We start from the raw sequence: 21036 nt of genomic DNA on the forward strand, positions 1-21036 counted from the left end.
CCCTGTGTCTCACCCAGAGAAAGGAGCTGGCTAACGATGTGCTCTGCAGATGGATCCCTGCTGGCACAGGAGCCCTCCACACCCGTGCACAGGTGTTGGATTTTGGTTTTGTTAACCAGCCAGTCGCAGGCAGGCTCGGGGAGGATGGACCCTGGTTCCTGTGGAGAGGCAGAGTTTCTGTGACTGCCTGGAGCCCAACCCCACCATCTGTTCAGTGAGAGCCCCAGCCTGTCCTGCAGTCAGTCACTGCTGGGGGACAGGGATGGAGCTGCAGGGCTGGGCTCCCTGTCCTGCTGGGCTCTGCTGAGCTAAGCCAGTGCCTCTGACAAGGCTCCCTGATTGTTTGGCTTGTCACAGACTCCTGTGGCTTCTTGTTGTTGCTTGTATCCCTTCCAGAAAACACTTCACAGCAGATGTTGGCTAATGCAGGAAGTGCTGGAGAAATACTTGTGAAAAGTAGATTTCAAGGGGTTTTTTAACATATATATGTGTACAGCAGGTGCAGTTATTCAATATGAGGATTAAGTAAAGAAGTTGCTAGAATTGGCAAAGTCTTCAGGTCTATTTAAAATTAACTGTGAATTTTCTCTAAAAAATGAGGGAATCAACACAGTCTGCTCACAAACCTGACAGAGAAAATGCAAGGAATGTCCTGATGGACAGTGGAGGAAACATGTAGGTGCTCCCCTGGATCAAGAATATATAAACTCACAAATCTTTGCTGAAACTATTCGTGAGACTTTAGGAGGGATACTGGCAAAAACTCTTGTGCCTTTTGAGGTCAGTTTGTGAGGGGAATGGAAAAACAAAGTGAAAAGTGTAATAGGAAATGAGTAGTAGGTAAAATGTCCTCTCCCATACCTATGGGTGTTTGCAGGTAGACTTGGTTAAAATAATCACAGGTAATAGTGACACTGAGTTTTCCCAGCATAATCCAGATAATTCTGAACTGCATGTTCTCTATACAGGAACCTTTTTTTATCACAGCATCTTATTTCTTGCTGGAGAGAAGACAGGAAGTTGTCCTTATTACTCACCCAGCTCTCCTCAGGTTCTCTTTTCTTTAAAAAAACAACAACAACAACAACAAAAAAAACCTCCCTCCACACCCCCCTTTTTTTTCCTCTTCTTTTAAATTTTAGTTCTTTGCCCTTTAGAAGGAAAGGTTCTTTCTTGGTCAGTTTGTCACAACTGGAAGTGAAACCATGGCAATACCCTTTATCTGCAGCGTTACAGAGACTGTTTCAGAGTTGATGGGAGTCACTCCTTGCTTTTCTTGTTATCTTCCATCCCTGCCTGATTTAGAATGCAGCTAATGCCTCTCCCCGGGCTGCTGACTCACTATTAAAGTACATGCTAAACCCCACACATGCAGTTTGAGTCACAGGGGAGTATATTGTCAGAAAACAGCGCTTTGATTCTTTCCTTTGCTGGTGTAAACAGGGTGAACAAATAAATCTGGGTACTTTGAAGTCACACAGTGCTCCAGGGAGAACGGAGAGGGGATGCAGTAACAAGACTGGGCAAATACTTTAAAAATGACCAAAATAACATGCTCTAAGAAATTCAGAATTCAACAGTTCTTCAATTCAGACTTTTAACTTGCTACCATCATTTTATCTTGGATCATCGCAGTTTATTGTGAAAATATTGTAGTGTGCAGTCAAGGGATGTGTGGTCTGCGTTAATCATATTTATTATCATGTTGTGAACTAATACCTTAAATTTTTATGGCACAAAGTGGCATTTATGAATAATTCATTGATGATATGGTAAACTGAACTGTAGCAATCCCTTTGCATGGGTCATTTGGAAGAGCTATTGACAGTAAGGGAAACAGGCACTTGAAACCCTTCTGAAAACTCTCTGGAAGTGTTGGAATGGGATGTGCAGGCTGTGCCTGGGCTGACCTGGAGCTGGGAGAGCTGCCTGTGGATCCAGCCAGCAACAGGTGGAGTAGAGAAAGAGCTTTCCCAGCCCCTGAGATTGGGGAAAAAATGAGTCTCTTTTCTCTCATTTCCCTATAAACACGAATTTTCAGCGAGCCTGCTGGCAGGAGTTTGCTTTGCCCGCTCTCTGCAGCGCATCTGCTGCACACCCTGCACGGGCAGGGGCAGGACAAGGTGCCAGGGGAGGGAAGCTCTGCTGGAAATCCCTGTTTCCCTGCGTGGGAGCAGAGCCAGGCTCCTGGTGAATAAACCCTGGAGGGCAGGGCAGGGGCTGTCACCCTGCATTTCCCTGCCACAGCTCCGGAGGCACCGATTTCCCCCGTGCTGGAACCCTCCAAACCCTGCCCCAGTGTTTTCCTTCTGCCTGACAGTTGTTTCCTTTATTGTGTGGCTGCTCAGGAGGGAGCTGTTTCATAGGGATTTCAAATGTGCTCCTTGTAAAATCTGCAGCTTCTCCCCCGTGCAGCAGATCGGGCGTTTTATTCCTCTCGCCGGTTCATTTTTCCTAAACTAAGCACTTTGCTTCAAAAGGGTGTCCTTGTAAATCTTTGTCCTTTTAAATCCAAAGGTCAATGATACTTTCTATATGCAAATTCAGTTGTTAAATGTATTGCACATTACTACTCCTGGCAGATGGGGGAAAACTGCAAATTTATCATGGTGATGGCTTCAGGAACAAAGTAAGTAATTATAGACACAGTATGACAACTCACAACAGTGTCTTTTATTCTCTAGTGTTCTCAGTAGCCTCTCAAATGAGAGAAGAGAATTGGAAGGTTACCTTAGCTATGTGTTTGAATCTAGGACTGTATTACCTGAAACTGCAGTGTATTGCCTTTATTATTACCCATTAGAATGCAATTTAACTTCTGGCCCCTTAATAAAACCCTTCCCAGAGATGCATTAATAAACAGAAGTTTATTTGGTGTTCAACTTCGCTTTTGTTTCTTGTGCAGCATAAAGAGTTCTAGGCAGTTGGAAGGAGAATATTCTCCTGAGAGGGTTTTTTTTTCCTAGGTATATTTTATATTTGGATAGTCCAGGCTAATCAATATCTCAAATATCTCGAATATCTCAAAAATCTCAAAAATATGTGATATTTTATAGAGTAGCTGCTTTGTTTTTATGATGGTAGCCATGAATTTGGTGTGACCTCAGGTGTCACCAGAAGTGCAGCGCCCAAAATCCAAACATGCAGGTGGCCGTAGGGGCAGGGAAATGAGGGCTTGTGATCCTCTTGGTGCAGGTGGGGTTTTGGAAGAGCTGCTCCCCATTTCTGGAGGGACAGAGAGGGGCAGCAGAGCCAAACTGCCCCTTGGGACTGTGTGCTGCTGCCTGGCCAGGCTGGATCCCCTGGCACCCCAGCCTGGCTGGGCTGGGCTGGGCTGGGCTGGGAGCTCCCCTGGAGCCAGCAGCAGCAGCCTGGGGGCAGATCATGATCCCATGTCTCCCATCTGCACCCTCTCAGCTTAGATTTAGGCTTTGTCTATCCTGATAAACTCAGCCATATTTCCTTACCAGCTTGCTGTCAGTTGCTATATATTGATCCTCGGCGAATGCAGTGATCTGCACTCCAAATGACTAATTAAATATGCCATAAATCTGCAAGAGAATGAGTGCTTCAAGCACCAGAACTCCTTTTTTTGTGTAATAAAAAAAAAAAAATCTCGTTAAAAAATCATGTTCTAACCACAAGTGATTAAAACCTAGTTTGAAGTTATTTTACCAGGACAGAACTGTATTGCACAGTGATGTTTACAGAGCTGCAGACATTGCACAGAAACTCAGAGGTCAAAAGTCCAGTGGGTAATATCCATAAACAGTAAAAAGGACAAGATGTGATCAGGCCAACACCTTGTGTACCTCAGAGATTTTTGGAAAACCAAATTAATTCCCTTGGCAGTGATGCCTTTGAAGACCCCAGTTTGGGATTTCTTGGATAGATGAACAGCCCAATCCAAACAGGATTTTTTGGCCATAAACACCCGTGGGTGCTGTGTTACCCTGTGCTGATGAGTGCTCACAGGGAAATCTCAGTGTGCTGTGGCCTGTGCTGGCACAGAGAATTCAGGTGTTTCACCTCCTCCCCTGGAAGGAAGCTCTGTTAACAGAAGATTAACCCTGCACCAGTTCAGGTATCACTGGCAAGAAAAATGCCTTGTCCCTCCCCAGACCCAGGGAAGGGTTTTCAGGGGAATAAACTGATATTTGATGGCTGCAGGTTGCCAAACTCCACTGCAAGGCCAGGGACTCCTTTAGTGCTGATCTAGGACTGATTTTTTGCTGTCTTGTGTCTGCAGTGAGAGTTTTCTTAAAAAACCCCAAAATACTGCTCTCATCCCATGGTTTGCTTGGGTTCTCCTCCTCCTTCTCCTCCTCCTGACCTCTGGCAGCAGAGCAATGTTTGTCTTGACTGAAACAAAATCCAATTCTTGTGCTTAAACAGATGTTCTTACAGGGCTGAGTGGCTCCCTGTCCCTTCCATTTGCATATCCATCTATAAAGTGACACTGATTATTCTAAAACTCTTTGAACTTTGCTGTAAATCAGCAGAAACATTCAGGTAAACAAAATTTGTGTTTAAAAGGAAGAATTTAATAACCTTCATACAACTTTGTTGATAAGAAAATGGTTAAAAATTGAAATTCACTGGTTCTGTGATAGTGCAGGCCTGGAAGAACTTGTACATAGAAAAAAATGTTAAAGTTTTGTTACAGCAATGTAACTGCAGCAGAATTTTAGTCAAAACCAGTTGGCTTCAGTTTGCAGTGGGCGTTGTGGGCTCTGCAGACAGTTCTCAACAAATACATTCAGAAATGAATTTAAATAGTACAGGTAAATGAATTCTAAAAAATATAATAAATTTACAGGAAATAATATAAATTATGCAAAAATATGCATTTGTAAGTATGTGGCAAACACAGATTTATGAGATAAATAATTAAAGAAGTATGAATATGTATTTATCTTCTGGTTTTTTAATTTTTGAGAAAATCCCTGATATTCTGATGAAGTTTTGTCTATTCCATTCCCTTCATTACACTCTGTTGATTTTATGAAGTTTAAAGGGCAGTAGAGTTGAGACCAAAATATTTCTGCTGTGATATCAATTGTTAAGATCAGTGATCTTTTTGCACTCCTCTGTTGGCTTGGGACATTTCTGTCTTTTCAGTGACATTTCAGGGCCCGTTTCAGTTGATCAAAAAGGTGGAATTCCCAGTGACTGACACATTTTTGTTCCAAAATGCCACAGCTTCAGCGGGAGTTTGCTGAGTATCGATCACAGGATCAGGATTCCTAAAGCCAAACACATTCCCAGAAATATTTACTGCACCATGGAGACTCCAGGGCTGCAGGATGGGAACTGCTAAACAGAAGGGTCATGCCGTGGAAAATGCCCTACAAATACAGAATTACAGAACAACAGAGTTAAAAATGGAAAATATCTCCAAGATAACGTTGAGTGCCACCACGACCCCAGTGCTCACCACTGAGCCACGTCCCCAAGTGCCACATCCACACATTTTTTGGTCACTTCCAGGAATTGTGACTCCACAACTGTCCTGGGCAGCCGTTCCAATGCTTGACCACCCTTTCAGTGGAGGAATATTCCCTAATGTCCACCCTAAACCTCCCTGGCACCACCTGGGGCCACTTTCTCTCATCCTGGCAGCTATTAACTGGGAGCAGAGCCCAGCCCCCAGAATTTGAAGCTTTGGCTGTTTTGGGGGTTTAGAGGTTGCAGAGCTGTGGGCAGCCTTCCTGCTTGGAATTCCTTTGGCAAGGGAAATAATGGTGGAAGGAAGTGTCACATTTTCAACAGTAAAATTCAGATGCAGCACAGCTCCAGCGGCTTTGATTTGAATCACAAAGATTCTGAGATGAAAACAGAGCTTTGAAGTTTCAGGGAAATGTTAAAATTTGCTCTCCTGTTTCTCCACCAGCGTGGCTTTGTCTGGATGTCCAGACTTAAAAGCTGTTATTGACACACACAAATCTCCTTTCAAGTGGGTGATCAGCACTGGGGCTGTGCTCTTCTGCTAAGCAGATTGGAATATAGCTCTTAAAAAATGACCACACATGAAAGGCTGTTTTCCCCCTTCAAACCCATCCTGAACAAAGTGAAGCTGTTCCATCTCATAAAGACAGATGATTGACATTATATAGTGCATGAAATTTTCCTTTTCAGAATCATGACATTTTTTAATAAAAGTGGAGATAATGCTGGGAGCTAGTAATTACACTATATCCACCCCCAACAAAAAAAGATCCATTGGGGGAAGAAATGAAACAATATGTCTTTACAGAGAATGCAATTAAGTAAAGCCAGATTAGAGGAAGCACTGAGGGTAAGCGACATGCCTTATTATCTCCAATGTGTAAATTTAATTTTCTTTTTTCCTCATAATTCTTCTTTCCCCAGCATTTTTTCCTCACTCCATGGAGATCAACTTGCAACAGCTTCATTTTCCTATTGATCTATTTAATATTTTTCCATTGTGCATAATAAAGCACCAAACAGGATTTGCTATCAATGCGTGAGCAGCCTCTCTGTCTCAGAAAAGAAAGATAATATTGTTGCAAAAATGTTCTCCCTGGGGTGGATGATGACATTAACATTTTTGTTAGGGAAGGAGTGTCTCAAAATTAAATCTTGAAATTACCAGTATTTATCAGAGCCACTCACAGAAGTGGAGGGGAAAGGTGAAATGGCTGAGTAAATATCATCTTCTCTGCATCTCCAAAGGCGATGCTAAAAAGGCATTAAAATAAGGACAGAAAGACTCCCCTCAGGAATATTTATCAGAGGTGCTCCATCTCCATGACAAATCTTAGACAAGACATGCATGGCAATATCTGTTGATGTGGAGAGCTTGTTAATAGCAGGTTTGGTTTTCTGAAAGTCCGATTTTTGTCCCCGGGACAAAGCAAAACTGGTTTTGTTAAAGGCAAGGATGTATTGCAGATTAGTTCTGCACAACTGGACAAGGAGAGGAGTGGCACCATCTGCCAAACAAACCACTTGGAGGTTAGAGTTCTGTGAGTGCCTTTTCCCGGGTAAAAAGGAACTTGTGTGCAAATAGGGTTCGTGCAGGTGGGGATGTGTAAGGAATTGTGGTCACACCTGATGCAGGTTGCAGGAAGGTTGGGAGATTCTGTCCCATTTTATTCAAAGATCTGAAGTGTGTTATCATTTTTGAGCTCTTAGAAACACAAATAAGACCTTGACTATCAGCATTTGTAATTTAAAAATGATCAGTGAATCCAAATTCACTGTTGCTGAAATAATGGAATATTTTGAATGATGAGCCCCTCTGAGACTGTGGCAACCTGAGCGTGGGCAATCTGTGAGCAGGAAAGGAGAAATCACAGGTTGTGAGTTCCTCCCTGACTGCTATTTGGTATCATTGCCCTTGAAGAAGGTCCTGCCCTGAAGCAGTGATGATGAAAGGTGATGCCTTCTTGTCATTAATGCCCTCATATCAACATAAAAACATCCGAGTTCATTGCCACGGAGCCAATAATGGCAGCAAAGCAGCACCAATTCCACGTGCTCCAGTTGCACAAGGTGCATTTCCCTGCTGCTCAGTTGGGGTGGGAATTGTTTTGGTGCAGGGAGCTGTGCTAATTAAGGATGCTGCACACTGAGGCGTGCTGGTTGTGAGTCTTGGCTTGGAGAGGAGCAGACAAGACTTTATAAATGAGATTCGTTTAGGCAGCATGTCATCAAATGACCTGATAAGTAGGGCCTCATCTGGGTAATGATTAGGTTTTATGTACTATTACAAGGATTGATTTCCTAGAAAGGCAATGAGCAAAAAAAAACCATATCTACAGCAGATTTTATCTGGCTGAGCAAATTACCTGACAAGATAGGCAGACCCAAACCAGGATTTAATTCCTGAAAGGGCAAGATTTTGACACCTTATCCAAAATGCTCAGTGTCCTGTACTGTGGATCAGTACACTTATTTTGAATAAGTTATTTTGAGGGGAAAATAATATCAGTTTCCACAGAAGTATCTGACTGCCTTCAGTGCCCAGCTAAAGGGATTTCTTACACACCAGGACAAGTGTGGAAATGGTCTTGGAGTGGCTTTGTTGGAGGTTTTTGGAATGTAATCTTATGCTTGTGAAACTCAAAGGCTAAAATGTCACTGATAGTAATTCTTTATGCTGTTGGCTTTCACTTGTAGCCTCAGGAAGGTTTCCATGAAGGTATGAATTAAGTGTTATCATAATGCAGGTATTTTAGATGTAAAAATTTATTTCAATGTAGGAGAGCCACAGAGTTGTTACTAATCTGCTTTCACTTTCTTCAACTCCATCACAGAGTAAGCAGAAATTTCCCTGGGTTTTTATTTTTTTTTTTTGGTTGGTTTTAATTTTTTTTCCAGAGTCAAACAGGCGCTTTTTCCTTTAAATTGACTTAGACAAAGTTTATCAACTTTTTTCTTTCATGTTGGCCCCCCCATTACCCCCGAAAATACTAAAATGTTACTGTAAAAAAGAGCTGAAGAGACTTAACTACTCTCTGCTCTTGGGATTAGTAAAAGTAAAAGAAAGGACCCACAGACTTTCATTCAGCTTAAATTAGAGCAAAATGGCACATCCTTCAGATCCCTTTCTTTAATGGGTGTTAATGGAAGGCTGGGCCTCGGTTTTGCCTTCAGGAATCCTGAAGAAATAATTTCAGTTGGATATAAATGCAGAAAACCCCACATAACCCCCTACAAATTCAACTGGTTGCTGGATGGCTGCTCTCTGATCCAAAAATAAGGAGTATTTCATTGAACCAGCTCCTGGAAGCCCACAGTTTCTTTTTACATTGTTTTATTTTAGAAGATATGCATACATGAGCTCTGGGGTTTGTAGATTTATGGCTGGGCTTGGCAGAATTACACGAGGCATTATTTCAGCAGTGGAGATGTTGTGATGAATCATATTCCTAAAAACTTCTGGGCAGTCTCTGTAAAGCAAAAGCCAGATCAGAGACTGGGGGTTGTCTTTAAATGCATCCATGTAAATAGGGGGTTAGAAATGAAATCTTAATTGTGAATTTTAGAAATGAAATCTTAATTCTGAATTATTCATGTAGGACAGGGGACTTTAATTTCCACTGCTGCTGACCTCTCCATCTTGGTCTCCTATCAGGTAATAATTAGCATAGACTCTATGATTCACAGAAGGCTGATCAATATATTCTTATTAAGAAACTTATTGCTCTTTTATAGACAGCTATGATACAGTTATACTTGACTGGTCCTTTAATTAAAACACCATCACCATTGGTTAATTAAGAAGCCACCCTTTGATAAACAAATCTCCATAACGTTCTACATGTTCACAATATCAGGTGTAGCAAGTTAAGGATTGTTTCTCATTCTTTTCTCTGATCTTCTCCCAGGATGATTGCCTGGGAAAATTGTCTGTCTGTCTCTCTGTGGCCAGAGAGCTGCTGCCAGTCTCCCTCTTTCATTTCCCTGTTTTTCCCCCTAAATTTACCCAAATAACAGGACTGTTTGTGAGCAGGGTGATTTCCTCCCCATTTCCCACACCGGGTCGTTCCCTCTATAACTGGAGTTCATCACAACCAGCCGAGCTGTGACACATTTTATTTTTATGTGTATTATTTATGGGACACATTTGATGGTCCTGGGCGTCCCCCCCTGGAGGCAGAGGGATTTCCCATCGCAGGCAGGGATTCCCCAGCAGTTTTATGGGATTTCTGACTGCTGGGGCTGGGGAATGTGCTGACACAGAAGGAAGCTCCCTGTTGTGAGTGCTTTCCCTCAGGTTCCTGTTGACTTCAATCCTCCCAGCAGGAAGGGAACCCCGAGGGATGAGCACAGGATTGTGCTGTACAGGTGGGGTAGAGGTTTAAAGTTGGTGACTGGGAATGGAGGAAAAGGGGGAGCCAAGTTTTGGGCTTGAAAATCATTGTGGTTTGGTTAGCATATTTTAAAAATTTTATTTATTTATTTATTATTTATTTATAGTTTAATTTTTTTTTTTTTAGTCTAACCCATCATTTGATCCAAGCCCTTTTGTGGTAGTGAGTGCCATTTCTGTTAATTCAGTTACATTTTATTCATGTTAAAAGCCTTAATTCAATCAATACAAATTGAAATGGTTGGTAATAAAGTTTTTCAAAAGCTCCAGAATAGGAGCTCAGTGCCTGAATTTCTCTTTCTGTTGGATTCAGCATTGATTTGCCATCTCATTTGCCTCAGTTCAACTTGAGTTCTGGAAAGGCAGCCTTGTGTTATGATAGTGTTCTTTTGTCTTTTTTTATTTTTTTCCTTGCAAAAAGCTGAAACAAGCATGATTAATTTGAAAGGATGAGATTTATTTCAACTTAGCAGATGTATTTGAGACCACTTGTAAAACAGCTTAGAGGCCTTGAACATAAATGGCTGTTACAAAGATTCTTTGTATTTAGAATAGAAGCCTAGACAGATATTAATAATGAAAAAGGCCAATAAATGACCTTTTCTTCACTTTTATCGAGTAAATGCAGTATTGAATTTTTCATCTGTTGTTTTCTTTTGAAATGTGAAAGATCACAAGAATGAAAGCAGGTGAATTAGATTGTATTCTCCACAGACACAACCTTGATGCTGTCGCAATGTTTGGATAGAAGAGAATTATTTTTTCATTTATTCTGTATATTTTCTTTATCTCCATGCAGTATTACTGCTCCACATTTTCACGATCTAATTTTATTCGTTTTTACAAATTTAATAACATTTCTGCTGTTGTTTTCTCTGAGCTCTTTGTGCTGTCACACCAACTCTGAGCAAGTTTATTTCTCTGGTAGTCAATGGGGCACCATTCCCTGAAACAAATCAGGACAACCCCGAGCAATCCTAGAAGAGAAATAAGTTTATGGCTGGCAAAGAATGGCTTCTATCATGCTGAAAACCATAAATCTGTGAATTAGGAGTGGTTTCTATCATGCTATCAGGTTATAGTTAAAACCATAACTCTGTGCATTGGGAGTGGTTTCTATCACGCTATCAGCTGATAGTTCAAGCCATAACTCTGACTGTGCCCCCACTTCACACTGGCTGCAGATTTCAGCTTGTTTTGCTTGCATAGGGGATTTGTGTCACTCAGAGTAAAAAAATCAAAGCATTTCCAGTGGTGGTTTCTGTGGCATTCACATTCTCTGGAAAAATCCCTTCGCCCAGGATTTTTCTCCTGGGAAGCTGAGGAGCCTCAGAGAAAAGGAAAACAATTCTTATCTCATTTGCTTCTCCTGTGTTGAGCTGGTGTGGAATGTGTTTGGAGATTGTTCACCCACGGGTGATTGTTTCATTGGATTTCTGTGAGTTGTTTTCACTCTTTGGCCAACTGAGGCCAAGCTGTGTCAGACTCTAGAGAGAGTCATCAGTTTTCATTCTTATCTTTTTAGCATTCTGTAAGTATCCTCTCTGCATTCTTTAGTATAGTTTAGTATAGCATTCTTTAATATAATATAGTATGATAAAATAATAAATGAGCCTTCTGAGAACATGGAGTCAGCTGCACTCATTCCTGCCTTTGTCGGGTATTCCCAGCAAATACAATAGGTTTCTTGTCAGCTCAGGCTGAGTTGACCAAAGCCTACATTTGTTTTCTCTCTGGGGCAATGCAAGGGATGAAGTTGTTTTAAAAGTGCCCCATCCCTGCAGAAATAAACCCTCACTGGGGTGGGGCTCCTTTGAGGTGGTGGGGCATGACCTGAGCCCAGCCAGCTCTGCTTTCCAGGACTGGGAGACTCACACAGGAGAGATTCCTGTGCTTTCCCCCAGCACACAGCACAGTATTTTGCCCTGCTAAAACTCTTTCCATAGAGCTTCCCTTAGCTTTTAGCTCTTTTCATGGCTTTGATCATTCCTGAGCCATTAAAATTGCTTTTTTTTCCTGGCATGTCTGAGCTCGGCCATTCCTGTGGGATGCTCAGGAGGTGAGGAGCTGGGACGTCCTTGCTGAGAGGTGTTGAAGAGAAACAGAGCCCCAGAGAGTGCCTGTGCATGAAACCTGGTGCTTACTGAGGGGGAAGATCCTCCTGGAAAAGGCCATGCAGAGCCTGCCCATGTCTGGGAGGCTGACACCTTCTGAAGGACCAGGAATTAACCACAGCTTGTGTCTGTGGTGCGCTGGAGGGCTGCACCAGGGGCTGGTGCTGACTTCCCTGACCCTCCTGCAAGCCAACAGTGCGAATCCCTGCCAGTTTTATTAGTTAACAGATTGATTGATTGATTGGTTTTAAAGGTTCAGCTCCTGAGCATGGTGGTCCATGTTTAGAAATGCAATGTAGTGCAGAGTGGTCCTTTGGTGGCCCCAGGAGCAAGAGCTCAGCCTGGAGAGCTGAGCTTGGGCAGAGCACTGGTGTCAGCATCACTGCAGGAATGTGGAAGAGCATGAGGGGACAATTTCTTGGTTATTTGAAATTTAAACCTTGTGTCTTTAATGGTGTCTGGGCTGGGGAAGTGGAGCAAGGCAGAGAAATTTAACATGAAAAATATCAGAGAGAAGCAAAGAGAAGCAACAGAGCCTTCAGGTCCTGTGGTTGTCTCAGTATCTTGTAGGACTTGCTTGGCTCTCAGACTCTGCACTCCAATTATTCTGCACTCAAAGGAAAAAAGCCTCTAGTCATGGCTGGGAAAAGCCTTAGAGAGATATACAACCTAAATAACAGGATGCAAAGTACTTATTGCAGTTGAATATGCATGTTCATGATTCCAAACCCAAATGAAGCCAATGAAATTATTCCCTAAGCTTTTGGTTTTACATTTTTGGTTGATTTTTTTTTTTTCCCCGTACCTAAGACTAGATAGTAATTTCCCGAATTTTAATGGATGAGTTCCAGTATCTCTGTTTGCAGCAGCTGATTACATTCCCTGCTGAAAGCTCCACTGTCAGGGATAAGTCTGCAGGGACCAGAATTTGCAAATTTATCACCTCTCTTTTTATTTGTAGGTAAAATATTCTCCAGCGATTCATCTCATCACTGGAGAATGCTTTTCCAAACAAATTGCATTGCTTCCTAAAATCTAATTCCTATTTCATATTCCTATTGTTTGCTTAGTTTATATCCTTTGTCAAATGGCTTTGGGCAGGTTTCTTACAGCTTTATAACTGCGATGGCTCTGATATCACTCCTGCATTTCCATCAGGGGGAGTGTTTTGCATTTCCTGTGCTTCTCTGTGGGTTGAATCCAAGGGTGGGATTCCCTGTGCTGCCATGCACATTGCATTTGTTGGAAGGTGCTCTCAGGAAGCCAAGGCTTGAGCATTGCACGTGGGACTGAGATATAAGCAGAGTGGATATATCTGGGTTTGTGTTAAACCTCGCTCCCAGCACAACTTGAACGTGTTGAAATTCAGCTGATTCAGCTCATTTAAAGCATCTGGGAGATGCTGGAAGACAAGAGGTTTCATTTTAAGAGTTGTGGTTTTATTTATACTACTGTGGTGTTTGGAGTTCCAGTCACAGACCTTGTGTTCTAAGGCACTTCAAAGAGAGACCAAAAAGGACCTTCTTGCTTCAGAAAGTTTCAAGTTTTTTATCAGGAGACAGGAGAGTGAACAGATAACAGCGCACAAGAGGCCCCATGAAGTGATTCCAGTCAGCATGAGCTCTGCAGCTTCACAGCTGTGAAGTGTTGTGATGAAAGCTCTGCATGCACACTGATATGTTGTGCTCAGAGACTGGCTTTTGTTTCTTTACAACTTCAACCAGACTCCATCCTTGGAAAGGAGGGAGATTAAAAAAAAAAAAAATCATTAATTTTTGGGGTATCAGTTTGAAAGGAAAGCTCATTTCTCATGGTTGCACTTAAAATTTCTCTAGTCAAGAAAGAAAGTGCTTCTCTTGCATTACGCTTTATCAAATCTCTGGTTTTTTGTGATTAAAAATGCTGTGCACGGTTCTGAATACCACCAAAGCACTGCTGTGATATTTATCCCGGGGTAACAGCCCCAGCCTGCTGCTGGAGTGTGACCCAGAGCTGGGGGAGGCTCAGCCCTGCAGCAGCCTCAGCTCCCTGCTCCCACAGCCTGGGAGCAGCTCCAGGAGTTTGCCTGCTCCAGGTGAAGCCCTCCTCCCCCTGCCTTCAGAAATAAATTGCCAGACCCCACAGAGCACACCTCATTGGGAAAACAAAGCTCTCCATTCTCTGTTAGTTCCTACTGCTTTGAACTTTAAAAAAGATGTAAGCAAGTCCATCCCGGTGATGAATGGGCTGGTGCCTGCTTTTATGATGACTGAATTATTGGAGGAGAACAAAGTGGTGGGAGAATTCCCAGCAGACCTTGTCCAAACCACTGCCCTTCTGTTTTCCTCTTTGCTGAGGGTGGGAGCTGCCCCTTCTAATTAAAAATTATGAGTAGAAGCGCTGCTATTATTTCAGAATATGGGAGGTGGTGTTTTCATGAAGCCAAGACCTCCTTTTAATTGAAGGGATTGGATAATGGCTTGCAAAAGTGTTCAAGGATTCATTGAGAATATATTGCCCAGGCCTTGTGGAAAGGTTAATGCACATAAAACACATTAATGCCCCCTGTGTTTATTTGGCTTTCTGTATTAGGAATATTCCTATTAGCTCTGGTGAGGTAAGTGGGAGAGCATATGGAGAATTGGTGTCTCAGCTGGAATCAAATGAGTTTATCAGTGTTTGTAGGCTCAGCAATGGGACTTTCAGTTTTACTGTGCCTTATTTCTACCGTCCCATCTGTAAAGAGGAAGCAGAGACAGAGAGGGAGACTTTGCCTGTCTGTGGTGCAGCTGCTGTGAGTTCCTGGTGCTGTCCCCTGGACCCTGAATTTGGGTTGGCTGTTGGGAATGTTTGTGGTGAGTTACAAACTTTCATGACTGTGACCAAAAGAAAAAAAAAAAAAAAAACAATCTTTAAGCTCAGAGCAGCCAATTCTGTCACTCTTTCCTCCATTCACTGAAAGCTGCAAGATAAAAGTGTGCTCTAACAGCAGCATTAGCATACTCCTCCACGCTCTGCTATCTCATACATAATCAATCCACTTAGGCACCAATAGCAGAAATGAAAAAGCAAAAGCTTTGACTCCAGTGATGCCAGCCCCAGCTGTAATCACATCAAGGCAGTGATTTGTGCCAATATTGGTATTCCCCACCTTGCCCAGGGCAAACTCCACTTGGAATCACACTCTCCCTGCTGTAATTGAATGTCCAAATGTTTTGTCAGCAGTGCAGCTGCAAAGAGACCGATGGGAAAAGGCTGGGAGTGCTTCCCCCTCTGATGGAACTTCATCAGCCACCAGAAAAATGAACCCCAGACCCAAAACCCACCCCCCTGAGTGCAGCTGCTGTGTCACAGAGCCAAAAGGAGCCTTGGGGGACGTTGTGCCTCTTGGCAGGACATCCCTGGGAGGACAGGACTGTTTGGGGACACCAGCCAACACGATGACATTTCCTTTTGCTGGGAGCATCTGCTCTCGAGGTGGTACCCAGCCTGCATGTGCTGTTTTCTGTGTGACTTGGAGTGGCTCAGCAGATTCTTGGGATCTGAGCCAAGTTTTTCAAAGTTTAAATCAGATAAGTTAAGAGTGCAAGGCTAAAATGTTGCCATCAATTTCTCACGCAACACCTTTGGTATTATTATGCTCGCTGGAGTGTGGAATGGCAGTGGGAGAAAAGGGCTCTGCATATTTTCATTGTTATTGGAGTTAAGCTGAACAGAGAGGGTCCAAAGTGTCTTTTTTTGGGATTACTTCTAAGAGGAAAAGGCTGAAATGAACAAAATTGGTAGCTGTTTACAGCTTTCAGTGTTATTATGGTCATTTTGATGCCTAAGAAAATGGTGATGTTGTTTATTCACAGCATTTGTCTTCAAGTATTCATGTTTTTTGATGAGCTGTCCCAATGGGGAACTAATACTCTTATGAGGAGCAATTTTAAACCTCGAGAATAACTAGAAATCGAGCCCCACAGTACAGATGTGTTGCTGCACTTCAGTGGGAATAGGAAATAGCTCCAAGGATCTTTATTGTGATCTAGCTGGAAGCAAGCCACTGCCTTGTGTGCTGGGTAATTGAACCTGCCAGTCACAGCATCCAAACCAGGGTGTCTGACCCAAATGCAGCTTCTCTGGCCTCAGTGGGGTGGAGAAGGTTCTTTATCCTGAGGAGTTTTTGAGCTAATGAAGCCCTTACCTCAGCATTTTGCTTTGCAGCTCTTCTTTTCTGTGGGAAGTGCATTTCTGAAAAGCTGCCCTGCAGCATCAATGCTCCAAGATCTGTTGGGGATGAAAAGATGCTGGGATGTCTGTGATTCCAGGTGCAGGAGCTCTTTGCTTTCTAGCCAGAAGCTGGGAAAAGGGGGGAACAGAAGGGTTCTGATAGCACCCTGCTATTCCTTCATTCATTCATTTATTCTGTGTTCTTGTGAGATTGTCCCCAAGGAGGGAGGAGCTGCAGGAAGGCCAAAGGACTGATCTGTGGTTGCTCTCCTCGCACTGCCATCTGTTGCTGCCTTTTTCCAGCATGAAAGGGAAGCATTCACAGTTATTTTTCCATATAAAAACTGCTCTACAACTACCAAGAGAATAATTCAGGTGTCTGGATTTGCTGCCTGCGTGCTGCAGAGTGAGACCACTCTGCAAACAAGGCAGGCAGATCTCTCCTGCTTGAGGAGCAGGATGAATCCACTCCTAGGGTTTGTGCTGGAATGAAAATCTGAGTAAGAACTCTCAGTTACTGCTAATTCTTGATAGTTTCTCAACAATGTGTTGTGGAGAGAGCCGTGGAGCGCGAGGCGTTTTGCATCCAGGAGAACTCAGCCTGTGTTTTATTGCTGATGCTGCTCCTGGCACAGTGTCCCCTCGGGGTCCCTGCCATGCTCCTGTTTGTCCTGGCACAGGAGGCACTTGGTGCTGCTTATCTCAGCTGGAGGAGTGTCCTGAGCACCACAGCAAACAATCCTCTGTGGCACAGACGTGTCTGCCTGGCCTGGTTTGCAGGCAGAGCTGCTAATTGCAGAGAAGTCCTTCAGGGCTGCTTTGATTTCAGCTCTGCTCACCCCAGCCCTGCCTAATTTTTCAGGGCAAACAAAGAACTGGGGCTGACAGTATTTTACATTTATTCTTTACACTTGGTAATCTGAATGGCAATAGGGAAAGTGCTTTATCTGATGTTGTTCTCCTTCTGGTGGAGCAGCTCCCATGTGTGCTTTTGGCAGGCAGAGCTGCTCCAGCTATCAGGAAACCTGCAGGTGCTATCAGAGGGTGTTTTTATCCAGCTCTTGATGGATATCCAGGGGTTTAATGCAGAGATCCTTCCCTGTGCACCATGTGGCCATGGCTCTGAGGGTGGGAGCTGTACGTTCCCCAATGTCCTTTCCAACCCCAAACCACTCTGGGATTCTATGGCTGCTTTTTATCACTCTGTGCCAAACAGATATAACAGGAATTACATAATGAATGTGATGGCAACAGCCCCATGGACAAGTGATTATCACCTGGTCTGCCCATAACTTCTTTACAACACTTATGCCCTGGGTTTTGCATAAATTTTGTAATCAGATAATAATTTGAGCTCTACAAAGCTGATTCTGATATACCTGAAGAGTCTGGCAGTTTGTGATTTCCTACAGCATTAAATCATAGAAACAAATTGGTGTTTAATGTAGATTTTAGTTTTATTAGCTTCCTTCCACACTTCAAGAAAGAAGTGTATTGACTACCATAAATCAGGAGTTTGAGACCTAAAATTATATTTGTTCTCTAGGAAAGAAATAAAAGACAATTTCTGGCAAAGTGGAGCTGATAAAAAATGAGGGAAATAAATGTGAGGATCTTCAAGTCTGTGGGAAAGATTCACAGCATTAATGATGCTGTTCTTCCTGGAGACACCCTGGTGCTATCCCCCTCTCCCTCTGCCCAGCCTCCACTGCAGCTGTTAAATGTTGTGTGTGTTCTCCATCCCAAAGGGTTCCAGGGGTGGAGCTTTCTGTGCCAATGATAACATCATTAATCTTCCTGGTTTTTGGGAAAAGTTGAGCAAAAAACCTTTGTGCAACAGCCCCGGACTGGTATCATGAATCAGTGATCATTTCAAGGTATTAATTAAAGCACTGGGCTTTTTGCCTAGAAAACAAACTTCCAGGCAGTTTTTTGCACCAATAAAGAAAGTGGTTTGCATTAAAGGCAATTAGCAGAGACACAAAAGCAGGGAAGAGCTCCATCTGATTCATCAACCCCATAAACAAGGTGCTGCCACCAGATCTTCAGCCTTAGATGCAAAAAAGGAGGTTTATGAATGCCTCTATTATCATCTGTTATGGAGATCTGGAGATGCATTTCCTGTTGTAGTTTAGATATTTGCTGAGGTTTTTTTCCCTGCATTCCAGTTGCATGCCATAAAAAAGCCCTTGGTGTTGTTTATTCAGAGTTTCTAAAAACACTTTCATGATGTGAATGGAGAGGGGATTTAAAGGAAATGCAGAGTTCACAGTTAAACAATCCCACTGAAGTCCCTTTGGTGCTATTAGAGAGGAACTGCTGCTCATTTTAATGGTGTTCACCAAACTAACAAACCTGGCTTTCTTCTAAAGCAAGTCGTGGCAGCACTTTTTGTCAGCCAAGCCTCCAAAGGCCTTTAGAGATCTGTTTGAATTCAATTATTTTCTTCTGGATTAGGAAGAACTAACACCCAGTAGCTCAGAGGTTGTTTCAAAGAGAATTTTATTTGGTTTCTAAGTGTTTGTCCAGTTCTCCTGGATAAAATAGATGCTCCAGCTTGAAAGAAAAAAAGAAAAGCAGAAACTTGAGAGATGGGGAAAAGCAGGAGTGAGGATGATGTTGCTGTTCTCCCACCCTGTTCCCTGATGGTGCACCTCCATCCTCCATGGAAACCTGGGCACAGAGGGACAGCACTGGGGTGCAGAAGCATTTTATGCAGCCTGGTTTATCCAGGTAGTGGGAAGGTGTTCATCTGAGCCTCATGTTTCCCTGCTCCTCAGGTGACCCCCTCGAGGCTGACTCGGTGTGTCCTCAGGCAGACACAGAGCTGCACTCACAGCTAAAAAGCCAGGCAGGAAGGGAGGGTGGTGTGGGTTGTTTTTTATTTTTGGGAAGCCCTATGCATGAGCTGCTTTGGGATAACTTATATTAAAAAGCAAATTAGCTGTGCTGAGAAGTGAACAGGATCCTCAGCCTGGGCTGGAACTCAGCATTTCCCCAAGGACAGCAGAAGGGGCAGGTCTGAAACTCAGACTCCTCAGCACTGGGATTTATCTGGGGAGCTTTGGTGCACAGGAGCAGCCAAATTCCTCAGGTGCCCTGGTTCTGATCTTTGATCTCCTGCTTTTCTCCAGTGCTCCCACCTGGACAGGGCTGAACTGGCCAGTGCTGGCTCCCTGACACTCCTAATTAGATCTAAATTAGCATGGCTGTGATTTAGCACTCTGCTCCCTCTCAGTGGCTGCCTATTGATTCACTGGACGTGATTCTGCAGCTCCTCACTCAGGCTCTGCAGCACTGGAACCACTCCCTGCAAACCAAGCAGGGTCCAAGGGATCCTTTTTGGCTGCTCAGGCTTTGCCCCAGTCCTGCAGGGACCAGGAAAGCCCCTGTGAAGGTCTGTGGACAGTCCCCACGTGCGGGGTTGGCTCGTGTTGCCACAAACAGCTGTTTGGGAGAGCTCTGAAACAAAGCCAGAAGGGTTTTAACTCTGGACAGGGCTGTGGGATTGCCCTGGGGCTGTGGGATTGCCCTGGAAACAGGTCCTGGGTGTGCTGTCCCAGCAGCTGGGGGGATGAGGGGGATGCAGCCCCTGAGACCCTCCAAGAACCCTTTTCTTAGGGGGTGTGACAGAGCAGTGAGTGTCCCTCAGGGCAGGGGGGACAGTGGTTTGGGATGTGAGAATGAATTGGACCTGGTTGAGTGGTGAGCTTGGCAGTGCTGGGTTGTGCTGGACTCAGCCACAGCATCCCAGAATGATGAGGTTGGAAGAGACCTCTGAGATCATCGAGTCCAACCTGTGCCCTCACACCTCACCCAGACCATAGCACCAAGTGCTGTGTCCAGTTTTTTTTAAACACATCCAGAGATGGTGATTCCACCACCTCCCTGGGAAGAGCATTCCAGTGCTTTATTATTCTCTCAGTGAAAATTTTTTTCCTGATATCCAACCTATCCCTTCCCTGAGGTAGCTTGAGGCTGTTACCTCTAAAACCAAACCATTCTGTGACCCACTGAACAAGAAAGGAGAGTTTGTGCTCTGTGCCACGGGCCCAAAGCAGGCTCAAATCCTTTTTTTGGTGTCATTGTGCACGATGGCAGCACCTCCCAGCAAGCCACAGGTGGCACAGAAACAACCCCTCAGAGCTTTTTGCAGCAATACCAAAGGTCCATGGTACTTGTTCTTAAGGGATCATTTTTCTTCTAACAAGATTTACTTCCCACAAAATGGAGCTGGGTATTTCTCATTATTGGAAAATGACTGCTGTGTTCAGGATGAATCATCTCAGCTGTTATCTGACAGGTGCCAATCATTTATTTGTCCTTGCTCACATGAAGTAGAGAGGGAGCCAAGGCAGTGATTTGTCTCTTTCAAAAGGGGAAACATCTGCCTGAACCTCCTTTCCCTCAGACCTGGTGGTGATCCTCCCAATGAGGTTGTGGGAGCATTTGGGTCCCTCTTCCCCAAACTCAAAGCAATTTTCATCCCTCATCTGTTTTACTCAATTTTACATGTTCAAATCTCAGCACACAGAGCTGAGGGGAGGAAGGGCAGGTTACAGGTGTGACAGAGCTGCTGGGACTCTGAATGGTCTGAAAGATGCATTAGAGTTTTGAGGATTTCGCTTAATTTATCACAGTCCCCCTCATTATGTTTGCTCAGGGTAATTATGGTTGTGATTATTCAGTCAGTCTCATGGCAGATTTCTTCTTTTGCAGAATAAAATTGATGGGAGGGTTTTCTTGTCTTCAGGAGAAAAAAAAAATGGTTGGGTACAGCATGTCATATTGATCCCATAATGCATGGTTTGCCTTGTAGTCATTTTTTTTCCCTCTTGGTCTCCAGTACATGCTGCAAGGATCTGATGTCAGTAAAATTGGCTGTCT

The sequence above is a fragment of the Fringilla coelebs genome, assembly GCF_963513975.1.
Source record: "Fringilla coelebs genome assembly, chromosome: 13".
Lineage (NCBI taxonomy): Eukaryota > Metazoa > Chordata > Aves > Passeriformes > Fringillidae > Fringilla > Fringilla coelebs.